This window comes from Chelonia mydas, chromosome 11, assembly GCF_015237465.2.
Source record: "Chelonia mydas isolate rCheMyd1 chromosome 11, rCheMyd1.pri.v2, whole genome shotgun sequence".
Lineage (NCBI taxonomy): Eukaryota > Metazoa > Chordata > Testudines > Cheloniidae > Chelonia > Chelonia mydas.
This window is the reverse complement of record NC_051251.2, coordinates 758,213-778,073: the sequence shown is the minus strand read 5'-3', so window position 1 is coordinate 778,073 and position 19,861 is coordinate 758,213. Positions and strand designations below refer to the sequence as shown.

Genomic DNA, 19,861 nt, shown 5'->3' with positions numbered 1-19,861 from the left:
CCCGTCAGGCCCTACACTCCCAGCACTCCCAGCTATCTTCGAGACACCACTGACTTCCTGAGGAAACTACAATCCATCGGTGATCTTCCTGAAAACACCATCCTGGCCACTATGGATGTAGAAGCCCTCTACACCAACATTCCACACAAAGATGGACGACAAGCCGTCAGGAACAGTATCCCTGATAATGTCACGGCAAAGCTGGTGGCTGAACTTTGTGACTTTGTCCTCACCCAAAACTATTTCACATTTGGGGACAATGTATACATTCAAATCAGCAACACTGCTATGGGTACCCACATGGCCCCACAGTATGCCAATATTTTTATGGCTGACTTAGAACAACGCTTCCTCAGCTCTCGTCCCCTAACGCCCCTACTCTACTTGCGCTACATTGATGACATCTTCATCATCTGGACCCATGGGAAAGAAGCCCTTGAGGAATTCCACCATGATTTCAACAATTTCCATCCCATCATCAACCTCAGCCCGGACCAGTCCACACAAGAGATCCACTTCCTGGACACTACAGTGCACATAAGCGACGATCACAAAACCACCCTATACCGGAAACCTACTGACCGCTATACTTACCTACATGCCTCCAGCTTTCATCCAGACAACACCACACGATCCATTGTCTACAGCCAAGCTCTATGATACAACCACATTTGCTCCAACCCCTCAGACAGAGACAAACACCTACAAGATCTCTATCAAGCATTCTTACAACTACAATACCCACCTGCTGAAGTGAAGAAACAGATTTCTGGGTACCCTTCTGGCTCTGTCAGTCACCTACTACAGGACAGGCCCAACAAAGAAAGTAACAGAACGCCACTAGCTGTTGCCTTCAACGCCCAACTAAAACCTCTCCAACGCATCATCAAGGATCTACGACCTATCCTGAAGGACGACCCATCACTCTCACAGATCTTGGGAGACAGGCCAGTCCTCGCTTACAGACAGCCCCCCAACCTGAACAAATACTCACCAGCAACCACACACCACACAACAAAAACACTAACCCCGGAACCTATCCCCGCAACAAATCCCGTTGCCAACTGTGTCCACATATCTATTCAGGGGACACCATCATAGGACCTAATCACATCAGCCACACCATCAGAGGCTCGTTCACCTGCACTTCTACCAATGTGATATATGCTATCATATGCCAGCAATGCCCCTCTGCCATGTACATTGGCCAAACCACACAGTCTCTACGCAAAAGAATAAATGGACACAAATCAGACATCAAGAATTATAACATTCAAAAACCAGTCAGAGAACACTTCAACCTCCCTGGATGCTGAATAACAGACCTAAAAGTGGCAATTCTTCAACAAAAAAAACTTCAAAACCAGACTCCAGTGAGAAACTGCAGAACTGGAATTAATTTGCAAATTGGACACCATCAAATTAGGCCTGAATAAAGACTGGGAGTGGATGGGTCACTACAAAAACTAATTTCCCCATGCTAATTTCCCCCTACTGTTACTCACACCTTCTTGTCAACTGTTTGAAATGAGCCATCCTGATTACCACTACAAAAGTGATTTGTCATCCTGTTGATAACAGCCCACTTCAATTGAATTGTTTAGTTAGAACTGAATTTTGTAGGGCTGAAGCCAGTAGCCATCTATAGAATTTACTCTAAAACTGACCACATTTAACTGAGAGCTTCCTTCTCTAGAACCGTTAAACCACATTATAAAACATAATAGAGAATTGTATGCCTGGTTTAGACGTCTGTACAGTAGGGTGGTTTAAAAAAAAAACAGGCTAGAGTCACTATTACATTTTAGAAGACGTCATACGTGCGGGGGCGGGGGAGGAATACATATTGTCCTTAATTGCAGCAGAATCTTCTGGAGGAGGGAAGGCTTGGACAAGGGCACTCCTGGTCCTCAATCTCTGTTCCTTCAGTCAGGCTGCCACAGTGACAACTTGTGGACCTGACTCCCTGACCTGCCAAAGTTTTTCTGCAGGGTGTTAAAATGGGAAGGGCTGAAGGGTTTAAAAAGCCTCTTTTCACATAGTCCAGCACAGAGAAGTCAGAAGGTCAGAAGAGTGTGAGGTTTCTGGTTGTGCTGGGGGCATCACCACTGGGGCAGGGACAATTTCAGCGAACAGAGAGCAATGGAACAGCCAGCATGTATTTTAGCTAATTTCCCAGCCTCGGTCTCTGGTGAGACTGTACCTCCCATCACGTCAGCAGGATGCCGTAAAACTGTAACCCTTCTGCCAGGGGTTACAGGCAGGAACGAGGGCCAGGTTCAATATCTAGGGGGTCCTTTCAAAATTAAAACAACTTGAGACCCACCCACAAATCCAGGAAAATTAAACACCTCCCCATGGTGCCTCTATTAGGCAGTACTTTCCCTCTCTCAAGCCCTGAGTCTGGGTATAACAGAAAAGAGTTATTAAGGGCAGTGAAGCAGCATTAATTGGGGAAATGCAGTAACCAGGACTGAAAAGTAAAGTAACCCCCCCCCACACACACACACACACAGTATCTTGGGCCGTGCTCTGTGCCTCAGTTTCCCACCTTGCATTGTAAAAGTCCAATAGAGAAATGTCCCTTTAACACCCCACTCCCCCTGGTCCTCTGTTGCACTCACTGACTCACGGTTTATTGTCCAAGGTTAGCGTAGTCCCAGAGCCCAGGCGTGCATCTAGGTGGGGTCACCTCCAGCCCTGGGCACCTCTCGCCTTTGCTGCTGCCACCTCTCGCTTCTGGCTGCTGTCAAAAAAGAGCGAGAGACGTTCCTGGAGGACAGGTCCATCGATGGCGATTCGCCAGGCTGGGCAGGGATGGTGTTCCTAGCCTCTGTTTGCCAGGAGCTGGGAATGGGTGACAGGGAATGGATCACTGGGTGATTCCCTGCTCTGGTCACTCCCTCTGGGGCACCTGGCATTGGCGTCTGTCGGCAGACAGGACTCTGGGCTGGATGGACCTTGGGTCTGACCCAGTCTGGCCGCTCTGATGTCACCATCACCTCTCCTGCTGCTCTGCTGTGCCCTTGGGTCCGGGGGCGGCAAGTTCTGTCTCCACGTGGTGCCTGAGCACCAGCAATATTCAGAGCCCAGGGGCCCAGCTCCACCCATATTTGGGGCCGGGTGTCCCCCCTGACCCCACCTGCTGCCCCCCGCCACGACTCCCCTGAGTGTCCCCCGGCCCCCGCTTGCTGCCCACGCGCAGAGCATCCCTGCCTCTTCCCTGCAGCTCCATGCTGCCTCCCTGCAGCCGCAGGGACCTGGTGCCCCCGGCTCCACGGCCAGGGCAGACTGACTGACCTGCCCTTCCACCTCACACCTTCCCTTTTCCGGCAGGACCCTCCACCAGCACAGGGGGCCCCCGCCCACAGTCACCACTCCTGCCCCACACTGGGCAAGGGGCAGCCCCATCCCTCGCCCCCAGTGAGGCCACAGTCAGGGGCAACAGCAGGGGGGAGGCGCACGCAGCTCCCCCCGGCACCCACCACGGGGGAGGCGAGGGAGATTCCAGGACCTGAGAGGGGCCCTAGGAGCACGTGCACTGACAGTGGTGGGGGGGAGTGTGCTGCTGGGGGGGGGGAAGGGAAGGGAAGGGGGGGTTCCTCCCCCAGAGCTCGCTGCTGCCGGCAGGGAAAGGGCTGTGGTGAGTCCTCCTCTCTGGCCCCTGGCCCGGAGCAGCCGGTCTGCACCCCAAACTCATCCCCAGCCCTGCCCCACCCCAGAGCCCACACCCTCAGCCAGAGCTTTCACCCCCCCACACACACCCTCAACCCTCTGCCCCAGCCCTAAGCCCCTCCAGCACCCCAAACACCTTATCCCCAGTCCCAGGCAGAGCCCTCATCCCCCTGCATTCCAACCCTCTGCCCCAGCCCTGAGCCCCCTCCCACACCCCAAAACCCTCATCCCCAGGCCCAGCCAGAGCCCTCACCCCCCCCACACCCCAACCCTCTGCCCCAGCCCTGAGCCCCTCCCACACCCCAAAACCCTCATCCCCAGGCCCAGCCAGAGCCCTCATCCCCCCCATACCCCAACCCTCTGCCCCAGCCCTGAGCCCCTCCAGCACCCCAAACCCCCCAGCCCTACCCAAACTCCCTTCCAGAGCCTTGGGCAGGTGGGGGGCGGAGTTTGGGCAGGGGTGGGTTCTGGACACCGCCAAAAATTATACAAACCTGCAGCCCCTGCTTGGGTCAGCCCAGAACAGTCCTAAAGCACCACAACCACCTACCCAGCTACTGGGAACTCCGGCTCTAGGATGTGCTGGGTAGGAGGTGCCTTTGATGCTGCTGCTGTCTCTCATCCCACTGCCTTGAGCTGCAGTGCCATGTTCAGAGGCTCTGCTACGTAGCCCAGTGATTTCACTGGGCTGCTGATGTCCTTTCTGTATCGCCTTTCCCTGGAACCCTGTCCCCATGCCAGGTCCATGGCTCAGCCCCTAGACCAGCTTATCAGTCATTTCAGCTGTAGGGATCAACAAGCAGAAACTAGGACTCTCAACTGGGCCTAATCAGTTCTGACTTTAAACCCTAGAGAGAGTCAATTAGCATCTAAGCCCCTTAAACTTGACCCCAATACACCCCACTCCCCTGTGGCTCATTACCCCACGCTTAGTTAATGAGGCTACAGGTATGATGACCCCTCAGGGTTTCAGAGTAGCAGTCGTGTTAGTCTGTATTCGCAAAAAGAACAGGAGGACTTGTGGCACCTTAGAGACTAACCAATTTATTTGAGCAAATAAACTCCGCAGGGTTTGTTAAGTTCAGTTCTGCTGCCCTTTAGTCACACCGTAAGGATAACAACATTTCATTACCCCGGGCCCAAGACTTCAATGAATTTTAACCTAACACAGCCAGAGCTGATCACCTTGGCAAAGCAGGTGTGTCTATGCAAATACAGTCTGCTCCTTGGTCTTTTCCTCCAGTTCATCAATAGACAGCAGGGGAGAGCTCATTCAGACCACGGCCCCCCTACACAGCTCAAAGCTGCAAGGCCAGACAGCATTACCTAGATGTAACACACTAGGGAATGAGGCAAAGGCATGTGTCTAGTGTCTTTAAAAGCCAAAAGAATTACAGAGGAAAAAGAAAAGGAGGACTTGTGGCACCTTAGAGACTAACAAATTTATTTGAGCATGAGCTTTCGTAAGCTACAGCTCACTTCATCAGAAATTGAGAGACCCAAGACCTTTCCCTCCTGTTCTAAAAAGACTTTAAAACAGTGATCCCCAAACTTTTGAGGGTCATGCCCCCCTTTATCCCTGTCTGCATCCCTGCAACCCTCCCTGCCAAGTGGGGATGGAGCTCCTGGGGGGAGGGGAAGGTATACACAGACTGGAATGGTAAATGAAGAAACATCATGTTGAAAAGCCTCATGGTGGCACTGTCCCACAGCTGGTACATGTAACCAGACGTACAGCCTGTCACAGCAGGGAAGCCATGGTAAACATGATCTGCTGTGTGCAAGGGGAAACTGAGGCACACAACCTCATTGATCTGAGGGCTGAATGCCAAACTGATTCATCTCTGGAAGACCACAATATCTGTAGTGCATTAGCACCAGCTGAAAGAGAAGAGGTGTTTTCTGTGCTGCAAGAACATGAAGGGTTTTCAAGCCAGGGAAGACACACTTGCTGACTCATAAAATCACCATAGAAGAACCACAGCCACCTCCCAGCAGACCCGACAGGGCTACTGGCAAGGTACAGGAACAAATTCATACAGAAATGCGAAAGGTGTTAGACTGAGGAGTAATTAAAGAGTCTGACAGCTCTTGGGCGTCACTTATGGTCTTGGTCCCTGTGGTCCATTATGGGGGGAGTGGCCCATCCTCCTCCGGGTCTATGGGCAGCCAATCCGCCTGCCTATATTCCCTAAGAGAGAAAACACTGTAAGGTTTTGTGTTGATTATAGAAAACTCAGGGCTGTCACAGTACCAGATGTGTGTCCCATGCTCAGAACTGATGATGTGCTGGACATTTTAAGCAAAGTAAAATATCTCAGCTCTTTTGATTTAACTGGAGGTTATTGGCAGATTCCTTTAGATAAGGATGCCCAGAAAAAACCTGCTTCCATCACTGATATGGGGCTTTATGAGTTCATAATGTTGCCATTTGGGTTAATTAATGCCAGAGCCACCTTCCAAGAGTTAAATGGTCTACAAAACTTTGCAATGGCATAGGTGGACAACAACACAGTGTTTAGCAACACCTGGGCATGTCACGAAAAATACTTGGAGACTGGGCTGTCCAAGCTCAAAGAGACAGGACAAACCATAAAAGCCTCTAAGTGTAAAAATGGAGCAGCCAGAGTTCCTTATTTGGGAAACTGGTCCCGGGAAGGGACGGTGTCCAATATACCCGATCCCTTAAAAGTTGAAGCCATTGTAAATTGCCCTGTACCCCAAACCGGTCCAATCTTTGACATTGTATCTGCCATCTTAGCTCTATGTAAAAAGATTAAACTAACAAAGTCATATAAGTGAAGGCATCTCAGAAAGGGTTTGATAAGATAAAGAAAATCTTGTCTGCAAAGCCTGTTCTAGCTAGCCCTGATTTTGACAAAATGTTTGAATTGTGTACGGATGCGTCAGATGTTGATCGAGACATTGCACTGATGCAAACAGGAGAAGAACAAGAAACACGCAATTGCTTTCTTAAGCTATAAATTGTCACTCACTGAACTGAATTATTCTGTCCTAGGGAAGGAATGCTATACTATGTCATGGGTAGCTAAGCAATTAAGGCCCTACCTTTTAAACAGAAAGTTACATCTCTTGATGAATCATTCATCCTTACTCTGGCTAAACAGAACTAAAGGCTCAAATTCCAAGCTTCTTCACTGGAGTCATAGAATCATAGAACTGGAAGGGACCTCGAGAGGTCATCAAGTCCAGTCCCCTGCACTCATGGCAGGACCAGCACCATCTAGACCATCCCTGACAGGTGTTTGTCTAACCTGCTCTTGAAAATTCCCAGTGATGGAAATTCCACAGCCTCCCCAGGTAATTTATTCCAATGCTTCACCACCTTGACAGCTAGGAAGTTTCTCCTAATGTCCAACCTAAACCTCCCTTCCTGCAATTTAAGCCCATCGCTTCTTGTCCTATCCGCAGAAGTTAAGGAGAACAATTTTTCTCCCTCCTCCTTGTAAGAACCTTTTAGATATTGTAAACGGTTCTTATGTCCCCTCTCAGTCTCTCTTTTCCAGACTAAACAAACCTAATTTTTTCAATCTTCCCTCATAGGTCATATTTTCCAGACCCCTAATCATCCTTGTTGCTCTTCTCCGGACTCTCTCCAATTTGTCCATATCTTTCCTGAAATATGCGGCCCAGAACTGGACATAATACTCCAGTTGAGGCCTAATCAGCGCAGAGTAGAGCAGGAGAATTACTTCTTGTGTCTTGCTTACAACACTCCTGCAAATACATCCCAGAATGATGTTTGCTTTTTTTGCAACAGCATTACACTGTTGACTCATACTTAGCTTGTGGTCCACTATGACCCCCAGATCCCTTTCCATAGTGCTCCTTCCTAGGCCATCTTTGGAGCCTATATACTCCAAAAACAAGGAGCTCTAACCTACTGCCTCCAGGTCAGCCACTGGCTAACCCTCCTGCAGCATTGCAGGGGGGGAGATGTGACAGACTCTTCCCCTGTATTCACCCCTTATTGCAATAATCTTTGTACAAGTATGCCTTGTGAGATATCATCTGAAAACTCATAGTTTGCTGGTCATTGTTGTCCTAGTAAAATGTGTGGCAACTGTAGTAGAAAGAGAGAACCAGAGAGGCCTAGTGTAAGGCCTCAGGCTTGAACTAAAGTCAGGCCCTGCTGATATAAAGCAAAGTTAGCAAGAGTCAAGCTATGAGCAAAAGCAGGCCCAGTTACAAAGCAGATGCCTGCTCGCAGGTTCATTGCCTCATATGAACTTGGCAAGAACAGGGCTGGTCCTGCAAAAACACAAGCACTCCTAGCATTCCAGAAGGGTGGTGCCAGTCCCAGAACAGCCCAATACAAGGTTATGGTGTAAACACACTCCCCAGAGATGATACTGGGACACACTGATCCCTGCTAAAGGTAAGGACAGGATGACAGGTTGGTGGATAGAGATGTCTTGATCCAACCAACAGGTACAAGATAAGGGATAGTAACTAACCACGTCAGAGGCGCAATACGTAACTTGTTTATATCGATGTATAAAGAGGGGGGTCTCAAAGTCCTGCCATTCACTGAGCTAGTCCATTGTCACGGGCGTACATGTAGTCAGGGCACCTATAGCAAGTATAGGGCACTAATACTGTGCTTTATCGGCAATAAACCTGGCCAAGCGCCTTCACCACTCAACAGACTCTGTGGTCTTCTTGGGCAATTCGACTGAAGTCTGCTGCACGGGTTCTCTGGCCAGAGCTCGTGCAGCTTGCAGAGAGAACACACACACGCAGCCAGCAACTGACAATAGCAACATTGTGTGTTGTGTTATAAGATTCCACTGCAGCGCCACCGCGACGCCCACCAAGGCGTCTTCGAGGACTTCGCCTGCTAGGCCGGGCTCAGCTCTGCGGGCGCGAAGGGTCCCCCAGCCCCACAGGCTGTACCAAGAACGGCGCCAGCGCCTGGCACGACAGGCACCGGGCCCATCCCCTCCCCAGCTGGCCCCCCGCCCCAGCCTGTCAGCCACGCCTGCCCGCTCCCCTCCCGCCCAGCCCCAGGACCGGCCCAGCACGGCAGCCCCACGCCCAGCCAGCGCCGGGGTCGGCCCAGCACGAAGCACCTGGGGCAGAACAGAGCCGCGCAGCCCTGCCCCAGGGAGCAGCCGGCCTGGACAGACGCGGCACCGGAAAACAGCCCGGCCTGAGGATCGGGCCCAGCATGGGGACCGGGGGACGTGGGGGGGGGGCAGGGACCGCATGAAAATGCTGCATTTGGCTGTGGAGGTGAACCCCCCCCAGTGTGGATGAACACCTCCCCCCCCACACACTGCCGGGGGGGGGCTGCAGCCCAGTAGCTCCCACCCCACGGGGAAAGGGCCTCGCTCCGAACAGCCTTGGGCCGCCCTAGAGCCTCCCGCCCAGCAAGCGCCCCCTGTGGCTGCACCAGCCGGCTGCATGACCCCCCCTGCACCAACTACCCCCACGAATGCCCCGTCCTGCACCCCCACCCCAGTGCACCCCCCCCGAGCTCCCCACACCCCCACCCTGATGCAGCCCCGTCCACGCACAGACCCCACTTCTGCCCACCCGACGGTGCAGCCCTGGGTGGGTGGAGTGAGGCAGGGCACAGCCCCTCGGGGGCACCAGGTGTGTGTGTGGGGGGGCAGAACCTAGCCCTGAGGGGTCACCGCGGCAGCAGGGTCCTGGCCGGGGGGGCAGCACCTTGCACTGTAGTTACAGACTCTGCTCCCAGGGTAACGGGCCAGCACCAGGACGTGGCTGCAGGGGAGGGGGGCGGCGGTGTTACCGTGTGAACACTGGGCAAGGGAGGGACGCCCCCTTCCTATCCCTGCAGGGGCTCTTAGCCCTCCGGCCCCTTCGCTTTCAGCCCCAGGCCCAGCCGTTGGGCTTGGTGCCCTGTGCTCCCTTCCCCACCCCCAGCTGCAGGGAGTGGGGAGGCGAGGGGCGTGATCGGGGAAGGGCCCCCCCCCCGAGTAGACTCCTCCTCCCCCCACCCCCCATGGCTCAGAGCAGCCCACAGGCTGGGCACAGACTGAGCTCCTGGGAGCATCCCGACAACTTCAGGCCACCGTCCCGGCGTATCCACGGCCACGCGCTCCCTAGGGGGCTGGACAGACAGACACGGGGCCACGTGCTCCCTGAGGGGCTGGACAGACAGACAGACATGGCCACACGCTCCTTGGGGTGCTGGACAGACAGACAGACACGGCCACGCGCTCCCTGGGGGGCTGGACAGACAGACACACACGGCCACATGCTCCCTGGAGGGCTGGATAGACAGACACACACGGCCACGCACTCCCTGGGGGGCTGGACAGACAGACACACACGGCCACGCGCTCCCTGGGGGGCTGGACAGACAGACAAGGAGCCACATGCTCCCTGGAGGGCCGGACAGACAGACACACACGGCCACACGCTCCCTGGGGGGCTGGACAGACAGACACAGGGCGACAGGCGCCCCGGGACGCACACACAGAGCACCCGGCTGTGTGCAGGGCCACGCTGACAGACCTGCATGAGGCCTGGATTCGTGGGCCCACGGTGCCATGAACCCGCGCATGGCGCAGTCCCGGGGCTCGGGGAATGTGCCCCGGGGCACCCCTGGGAACGGCCTCACAGGAGCGCCCACAAAGGGGTGCGCACTCAGACACAGCCACGCGCCCACGTGGGCACCTGGCCGGCCCACGCCCCAGGGCCCTGCAGCCACAGGCTGCCCGTGCTGTGCGCCTGGCTGCCCCCAGGGCTCACACATTTGGCTGTGTCCGAGCTGAGCTGCCAGCACAGGCCTGGCAAGGGGGTGTCTGGATACGGGGGAAAGACCCCGCATGGGAACAACAGGCCTGCAAGCAGGGCAGGAGGCTGAGCACCCGGGAGCATCCCAACGCCCCCATGCCACAGCCCCGGTGTGTGCACAACCTCACGTCCCCCACCACACACACAGCCACGCGGTCCCTGGGGATGGACAGACAGACGCACACGGCCGCTGTTGAATCAACCAGGCAAGGTACGAACAAGCTTCAACAGCACTTTATTTTCAAAGTGGAAACCTCTTTACCAAGCTGCTGCTGCACCCTCTGTAGCTCTCTCCCAGCCTCTCAACTCCTCCCCTCTCCTTCCTGTTTCCTGTCCTTTCGCACTCCCAACGGCCAGTGCGCCCAATTCCAATCCTTACAAGCAGCATCTAAACTCCACATTCCCTCCTCTCTTAAGAAACTCTCCCAATTACAATAAACACTGTTGTTCTAACCACAGGAACAAGTATGATACAAGACACTACTGTTGGCAGAAATATTACACTGAAAACACTGTAGATACCACATAGTCCAGACAGGTGGTCGTCTGGGTCTGACAGGCCGTCTCTCAAGCCCCGGTTCTGGGGCAATGTCTTGTTCTGCGGATACGACAGTGAAGTCATCCAATGCAGACTGGGTGTTGGCATAAGCTCCTCTTGGTGCAAAGGCAGATGCAAGATAAGAAGCATTCCATACCCGCCCATCAGAAAGTCGATAGGTGTAAGGTCCCTTCTTCTCTATGATTTTAAGAGGAGCTGTGAATTTATGGTCCCCTTTGCGTAAAATTCAGGGTTTTCGTATTCTAACGAAGGAACCACACTCAACCTTTGGTTCCTTAGCACCCCGCCGCTTGTCTGTGAAAGCCTTAGACTTTGCTTGGTTCTGTTCAACTGTTTTTCTCACATCATCCTCGGTTGGGACATCAGGTTGTGCCTTTAACAATCCAGCAATGTTCAGTTTGGTATTCATCTGTTTCCCACGCAGTAACTCTGCGGGTGATCTTTGCGTTGTGGCATGTTGTGTAGCCTGGTATGCTTGCAAGAAATCAGTAGTGAAGGGTATCCACAATTGCCCTTCCAGTTTAGCCGTTTGCAAACTCTCTTTCAAACTTCTGTTAAACCGTTCGATTTCCCCATTGGCTTGCGGGTAGTATAGGGATGACCTTCTGTGTAAAATGTTCCTCTCTGCTAGAAAAGTTTCAAGCTCCAGGGAAGTAAATTTACTATCATTATCTGAAACCAGTTCTTTGGGGTTACCTTCCCTGCTAAAAACTGAAGAGAGGAACTTAATTACTGTAGCAGAAGAGATTTGCGATGTAAACGCTACCTCCGGCCATTTACTGAAACAGTCTATTAAAGTGATGGCATAATGACAGTCACTTGGAGCAGTATCAAAGGGTCCTACAATGTCAATCGCCACTTTTTCCCATGCAGCTTCAGGAAGAGGAACAGGCTGTAATGGAGGGGTACATGTCACTGCTCTCTTATCATGCATTTGGCAAGTGACACAGGATTTTATGAGTGCTTCAGTTTGAGAGTCCATCCCTGGCCACCAATACAGATCCCATAGTCGGTGTTTGGTTCGGACAATTCCTTGATGAGTATCGTGTGCCAGGTGTATGAGTTTTGACTGTAATTCTTCTGGCCCAAGGAGCCGGTGTGTACCTCGTAGCACACAGCCATCAAACAAAGAAACTCTAAAATAAGGCAGCAAAACTGGGTCAAGGTTTTTAGGGTGACCGGGCCATCTCTTTGTCAGAAATTCCCCATAGTTTTTGTTGAATTGGACACGTTGAACAAGCAGCTTGAAATTGTTCTCTTGTAACTGCAGTGAGAGTGCTTGTAATAAGTGCAACCACGACATCCTCATCCTCTGGTGGACCCTCTGGCGAAGGCAAAGGCAGGCGAGAAAGGCAATCAGTGACCACATTTTGGTTCCAGGCTTATATTCCAGTTCATAATTGAAAGAGAGTAGTCTTGCAGACGCTTGAGCAATACGGTATCCTGCTCTTCCCAGTTCTTTCATGGTGAGCAACGTCGTCAAAGGGCTGTGGTCTGTGCGCAGCTTGAATGTGCGGCCCCACAGGTAAGTTCTCCATTTTTCAGTAGCCCAGACACAAGCAAGTGCTTCTTTTTCAACAGTAGAATATTTCCTCCCAGCATTACTTAGTGTCCTTGAAGCAAATGCAACCGTCGTCTCTGTGTTGTCCTCACGCAGTTGTGTGAGAACAGCCCCAAGTCCATAATCAGAAGCATCAGACAATTGTGGGCAATGCAGGACTGAATAGTGCAAGTACTGGACTATGTACAATCAAGTCTTTCACCGTTTCGAAACTAGCTTGTGCCTCCGTTGTCCACGCTAAGGTTGAACTTCTCCTTAGTAATTCCCGTAATGGTTCAATGACAGAAGCATAATTGGGAATGAATTTTGCACACCAGGAGGTAAGACCCAAGAAGGAAAGTAAGGTTTGCAAATCTCTTGGAGGAGGAGCATTTGAAATTGTCAGGATATGATCTGGATCAGGTTTTAGTCCAGCCTGTGAAATTGTATGCCCCAGAAAGGAGAGTTCAGTTTGTCTAAATTTGCATTTGGACCGACTGAGCTGGAGGCCTGCTGTGCTGATGCAGTTTAGTCCAGATGGCAGGTTATTGTCATGCTCCTCAGAAGTATTTCCAAACACGATAACATCATCCAGATAGCACTGAACTCCATGTTGATTCTTCAGAATCAATTACATCATTTTTTGGAAGGCACTTGAGCGAAACCGTATGGAACACGTTTAAAATGAAATAGTCCCTCGTGTAATAAATGCTGTGAGGTCTCTGCTATCTTCATGCAACATAACCTGGTAGTATGCGCTCTGCAAATCAAGAGTAGAAAACATCTTTGCTCCATGGAGTTCTGCAAATACTTCTTCTATGTGAGGAAGAGGATGGCTGTCAATCACAATAGCTTTATTTGGTTCCCTTAAATCCACACAAAGGCGAATGCCTCCACCCTTCTTCTGTGTCACTACGACAGGTGAAACCCATTCCGAGGAGTCAATCTCCTCAATAATCTCCTTTTGAACAAGTTTTCTCAGTTCCTCTGAAACAGCTTCCCTGACTGAAAATGGTAAGCGCCACAACTTCTGTCGTACAGGCATCACATTACTCCGCATTTTAACTTTTTGCAGAAACCCATAAGCACAGCCGAGTTTCTCCTCAACCTGGTGTTGGGTCCCAGCTGAAACTGGTGTGTGTACCGCAGGAGTGCTTTGCTGAGGAAGATCAATTCGTCCATTAACCACCCTGAGATTTAAAGCAGCCAATAAATCTCTGCCAAGGACAGCAGTGCCTTTGTGGACAATGTAGAACTCTGCAGTTACACAGCAATCACCAAAAGTGACTATTGCTGGCAGGCAGCCATGTACTGGAATATGGTTTTTCAAATAGCACACCAAGGGAAGCTTGGGTTGAGTAAGAGGCACATCTCTAAAGTAATGCAGATAGCGGGAATCAGGTAGTATAGATACTGCTGAGCCAGTGTCCAACGTTAGCTGAATAGAGTGTGATTTGCCTGAGGGTATGGCGGAAACGTTTACCGTGCACTTTATTTGTTCTGGAACGTGCAGTAGTGATTTTGTCCACGCTCAGCACAGTAACATCTGGTATTGTAACTGCATGCACCTGTTGATTGAACTGGCTGCTGCGACATACTGTAGCAAAATGTCTAATCTTTTTGCAATGATTGCACTGAGCTACTTTTGCTGGACATCCTGTGTAGCTTGCAAGGTGTTGTGGGGATCCACAGCGAAAACATGCTTTTACTGTATTTTGAATTTGCTAATTCGGTGGTTTTTCATTAGTTTTCCTCTTGCAATTGTGCGTCTGCAGTGGTAGTGAACTTTTCTGCAAAGGAGTCACAGCCTGGACTGTGCCTCCTGTATCCATGCTCATTATTTTGGCTTCAGCTGTAGCTGACTCAATCTGAGAAGCAATGGTTATTGCATTTTCTAGTGTAAGTTGTGGTTCTAGAAGTGTTCTCTTACATGAAGCATGGTTGTTTTCTCAATGAGCTGGTCTCCAATCATCTCATCTGCCGTATTCCCAAAGTCACAAGTTACAATCAGACTCCTCAGGGAAGCAATATACTACATTATGGTTTCCCCTGGTTGCTGCTTACGCTGGGGAAATCTGTAGCGATTAGCTACTACATTCACTTTTGGCATCAAAAAATTCTTTAATGCAGTGTGTGCAGTCTCATATTTATCATCTGCAAGGGAAAAAGTGTAAAATATACGCTGCCCTTCCGCTCCAAGGCAGTGGATTAGCAGAGCACGCTTTCTTACTTCAGAAATCTCTGTAGCACTGATTGTAAGCAGATAAGTCTCAGACAGATGGATCCAGGTAGTCAAAACAACTGGAGGCTCACCTGGGGTTTGCAGAAAGGGTGCAGGTGGGTTCAGAGGCAGAAGATCCATCCTCATTGCCAAAATGTATCAACCAGACAAGGTATGAACAAGCTTCAACAGGACTTTATTTTAAAAAGTGGAAACCTCTTTACCAAGCTGCTGCTGCACCCTCTGTAGCTCTCTCCCAGCCTCACAACTCCTCCCAGTTCTTCCTGTTTCCTGTCCTTTCACACTCCCAACAGCCAGTGCTCCCAATTCTAATAATTACAAGCAGCATCTAAACACCACAGCCACGTGGTCCCTGGGGATGGACAGACAGACACACACGGCCACGCAGTCCTTGGGGATGGACAGACACATGCCAACAGGCATGCACCCCCTGGGGGACAAACAGACAGAAAGATGCATGCGATCCCTGGGGGGACGGGTGGACAGACAGAAGCACACAGCCATGTGGTCCCTGGGGATGGACAGACAGAAGCATGCGGCCTTGTGGACTGTGGGGGATGGACAGACAGACGTACACAGCCATGCAGTCCCTGGGGCAGATGGACAGACAGACACACACATAGAGTCACGCAGTCCGTGGGGATGGACAGACAGACGCACACAACCCTGGAGCCTGTGAGGGGCGATGTCCTGGGGGAGGGGCGCAGTCACCCCATTGTTCTGCTGAATGTGAGAGACGTGAGTCCCCGTTTTATAAATGTACAAATGGCTCCGTAATAAAGAGGCACAAATAGACCCCGAGCTGGGCGTGCTGCGTGGTGTCCTGCCGCGGACCTGGGCCGGCCGCGAGGGCCGCGCCCCGATGGCACCGGGGTGTGATCCAGGTGCCCACAGAGCATGGGGCGAGGGGGAGACCGATGCCCCAGCGTCCATCAGCGCCTTAGCCCATGTGCCAGCCACCTGCTGCTGCAGCCGCTCCCACCCAGAGCCAGCAGCTCCCTGCCCGTTCCCCGCCCCACGCTCCACCCCTGGGCAGCCGGCTCCAGCTGTGTGGGAGAGAAAGCGCCCCCCCCCCACACTGGGAGAGCAGCCCCTGCCCAGCCTGGGGCATGTGGGTGGGTGCCAGGCTCCTGGGTGGTGCCCCGGTGGACCCCAGGCTGCCAGGCCAGGTTTGCCTGGACAAAGAAATGGGGGGGGGAAGCTGCCAGGGCCCCTCCTTGTGCTGAGCTCAGTGTGGGCCCCGAGCGCGTGCAGGGAGGAGCGAGCCCCATTGCCCTCCTGCCACGTGAACATGCTTCCGTCACACACACACACCCCACGCATCTGGCCCTGACGAGGGGCAGCCCCCACCCCCACACACACCCAGGAGGCACTGGACGGGCGGCGGGGGGAGCCCACTGTCACCTGTCTGGAGTGGCGCCGGACCGGGAGTGGCAGCCGCAGAGCAGAGCGTCAAGAAGCAGGGCAGACGCCCCGAACTGGGTGTGTGCTATCAGATTTCACCTGCCCAGTAACAGGTGTGAACACCCGAAGCCCTGCAACAGTCTGACCAGCGTCACAGACAGTCCCGTGGGCTCTCCGTCCAGCCGGCACCCAGCAAGCTGACTTCGGGATCGCCGGGTGCCACGCACCAAAGATCACAAAAGTTTCCGGTTACTCCCCGTCTCAGCGATCAGCCACTTGCCCCAGGTCAGTTTGTACCTTAGGTCACACACCAGAGACAGGGCCTGTAGCCAGCCCTATAGAAACTGACCAAGGATTTACTAACTAGGAAACAGACGTGAGAGAGTTTGTTCCAGGTCAAAGCAGGGCGCGTCTACACACAACTGAGTGACAGTCTGTGGGTCCAAAAGGTGACACTCGGTCAGCGCTGACTGTCCTTTAGTGCTAACTCAGGCTGACCCCGGGGATCTCTGCTTCGGTTTGGTAGCTCCGCCCTGTGAGACTCCAAAGGGCAGAAGAGAGAGGAAACATTTTCTTGTCGGCTGTTTTTATTTCCTTCCTCCAGAATTCAAGGTGAGGAAGGAGCCTTTTCATGCAGCCTCGTCAAGGGTGTGTAGCACCCCCCTCTCTACCTTCTTTAATGCCAATCTGCTGACAGGTTTTGATGGACAGGGCTGGGTTCTTCTGGATCCCGCCACCCACTCAGCAGGGTGTATCTTCTTTATGTTTCCCTATGAATTTATTTGGCCGTACCTTCACCCCCCTCGCTCCTTCCTGGCAGGGTCACCAGGGCAGCTTGGGAGGAAAACTCTAACCATAGGGTAACCCCCACTTACTTGCCAGATAGTTGGAGACTTCCAAGAAATAACACAAACACACACAATGTATTCAACACAATAATTATATTAAACAGGAGACAAATACACATAACAGGGTCAAACACGATTCTTAGGGTCACCAGTGCCCATGCTGCTAATACCCATGACTTTCCCCAGTCACGTGGCTTGAGGTAGCAAATGTAAGATCAGTGTCCCGTTGGTACACGTACTTTGCTGGGGCTCTTGATGACCTATGACCACAATATCTTCTCTGCAGGGGTTTAGCAGGGTGGCTGACTGTGCTCAGTACAGCCCAAAGGACTCACAAGTGGGAGGAAGTGGTCAGTCCCTCCACAGGTTTAATATGCAGCAGGTTATAAAATCCCCAAACCCTTCCTCCCTGGCTTGAGGACACAGTTCAGGGAGCAGGGGGTCCCCAAAACAAACTCCCAGACTGACGAACTGAAAGATGGTGCACTCACAAACTCCATGAATGATCCTCGGGTTCAGAGATGACTCTGGACCCCTCGGTCACGGCAGAGGGGCTGATCTCTGCTGGCAGGGAGCCTCTTCAGGCAGGAATCAGGAGGCGTCGGGCCCAGGATTTCCCCTCACCACACAGGGGTGCAGGGCTCAAGGTGCAGATTACAGAACTGGACTAAACTCCAAACTGTCGTCTCCTAGTCCAGCGTCCAGACACACTCCCAGCAGGCCAGCCCTGGACTAGCAGCCAGAGCAGAGCCGGCCACGTGGTGACAGGTCTCACCTAGGGAGCTGGGGGCAAACTCAGCCTGGCTGGGGAAGTTTCCAAGCAAAAAACTCTACAAACTGGGAGTCATCAGTGGGGAAGGAAAAGCCCAGCGGCGGGATCTGCTGTCAGGTCCCTAGAGGCTAGTGTTCGGGGGAACCCTGCATGCAGGCCTGGGACCCCCCAGCTCCCCACACAGCCAGGCCTGCCCTTGCCCTGCCTGGCTCCAGACTCACTCAGAAATGGCTTCTCCCCTTTCCTGAGCTCCCTGGGAAGGGCCGCTCACTCCCTAGTGGTTGCCAGGCAGACTCGGAGTCTGCCTTGGCTCCCCCTGAGCTGCCAGCAGACAGAGCCCCAGGAATCTAGGTAATCTCCTTGGAGCCTACAAGTGCAAAGGGACAATTAACAAAGTCGTTGCCTCCTGGTGTCCCACAACGGCCCATTGAGCTTTGGGCAGGAGACGATCCCTCCTGACTGGGTTCACGGTTTCAAAGCAGATATTAATGACAGTCATAAAACAGGTTTCAGAGTAACAGCCGTGTTAGTCTGTATTCGTAAAAAGAAAAGGAGTACTTGTGGCACCTTAGAGACTAACCAGTTTATTTGAGCATGAGCTTTCGTGAGCTACAGCTCACTTCATCGGATGCATAGCATATCGTGGAAACTGCAGAAGACATTATATACACACAGAGACCATGAAACAAAACTTCCTCCCACCTCACTCCCCCGCTGGCAACAGCTTATCTAAAGTGATCCTCAAGTAGAGCCATTTCCAGCACAAATCCAGGTTTTCTCACCCTTTCTCCCCCCCCCCCCCAACACACATACAAATTCACTCTCCTGCTGGCAACAGCCCATCCCCCTTTGAAACCCCTCTTTATAATGCGCATGATAATCAAGGTGGGTCACCTCCAGCACTAATCCAGGTTTTCTCACCCCTCCCACCCCCCCCTTTTTTCAAAAACCACACACACAAACTCATTCTCCTGCTGGCAACAGCTCATCTTACAATGTGCACAGCAATAATCCAAGTTTAAAACAAACCTTCACTCTTCCCTTACAGCCCATGATACAGCTATTCTCCGGGAGATTGACACCGGCAGCCACGTACAAGCATTTCATAAGCACGAAACACATAGTTAGAAAGTCCATACCCATAGAACCATGCTAACACACAGTCTGGCTTCCAGCAATGACTTTGTCAGTGCTCAGCTGAGGCCTAAAGCCTTGGCAAGAGCTGGCACCTCATCTGCCAGGGTCACCCCATCTGTGAGTGAGCCATGCATTGCACCCAGGGTTCGCTACATGAAACAGCTGCTACCTGGGGCCTGGGCAGGCCTGGGCCGTGCGCTGGCACATGACGTCCATTTGATGTTACCTGATTAAAATATTATCACATAGATCATTGTTGCAACCATTGTTATATATTTGCAACAAATCTTGTACAAGATGTCGCATGTAAGGTGTCTATGACAAGGTTATGATTTGCTGGTTATGATTATGCTATCTGGATGCATGTATCATTTTTGTATCTGAAGTTATAAGTGTTGGCTCTATCCCTGGATTTCAAATGTTTGCTCCTGGGGTAACGCCCATGAAGTAACTAGCCACATCTTGGAGGGACTGTTCAAATTGAGTGGCCCATCGAAAGGACACAACTCACAATGGACCATGGGAGACGCCCATCTACACTGAGTGGATTGTCCTGTAAACATGCTGTCTGGAGTGTAGGTAATGGCTTCCTGCAATGATTAAGTGAAATCGGGCATGGACATGTGACTTGCCCATGTGATTCTAAACTCCCATCTTTCACCTGTGATTTTCCACTAGCTGTGCTGAGGGCTTTGTTTGAAACAATGGATTTCCTCCACATGGTAGAAGATATAAAAGGCCCTGGAAACATCTTCACTGTGCCTCTATCCTGTTCCAGACTCTGTCCTGCTCAAATCTCTAGACTATGAACTTCTACTAATGGGAGCATCTAACCAAGGGACTGAGGTCCTTCCAGTGATTTGGAAGCAACCAGAGACTTAACACGCCAGCAGTT

General features: G+C 52.1%; 1 long non-coding RNA gene across 1 annotated transcript; it reads left to right on the top strand.

Moving 5' to 3' along the window:
- The first annotated feature begins 1,917 nt into the window (after nucleotides 1–1,917).
- Nucleotides 1,918–15,601, top strand: LOC122462296. Its single transcript, XR_006284766.1, has 3 exons — nucleotides 1,918–1,928; nucleotides 8,200–8,205; nucleotides 15,131–15,601. It is a non-coding gene; the product is annotated as an uncharacterized LOC122462296 (long non-coding RNA).
- The last annotated feature ends 4,260 nt before the right edge of the window (nucleotides 15,602–19,861 follow it).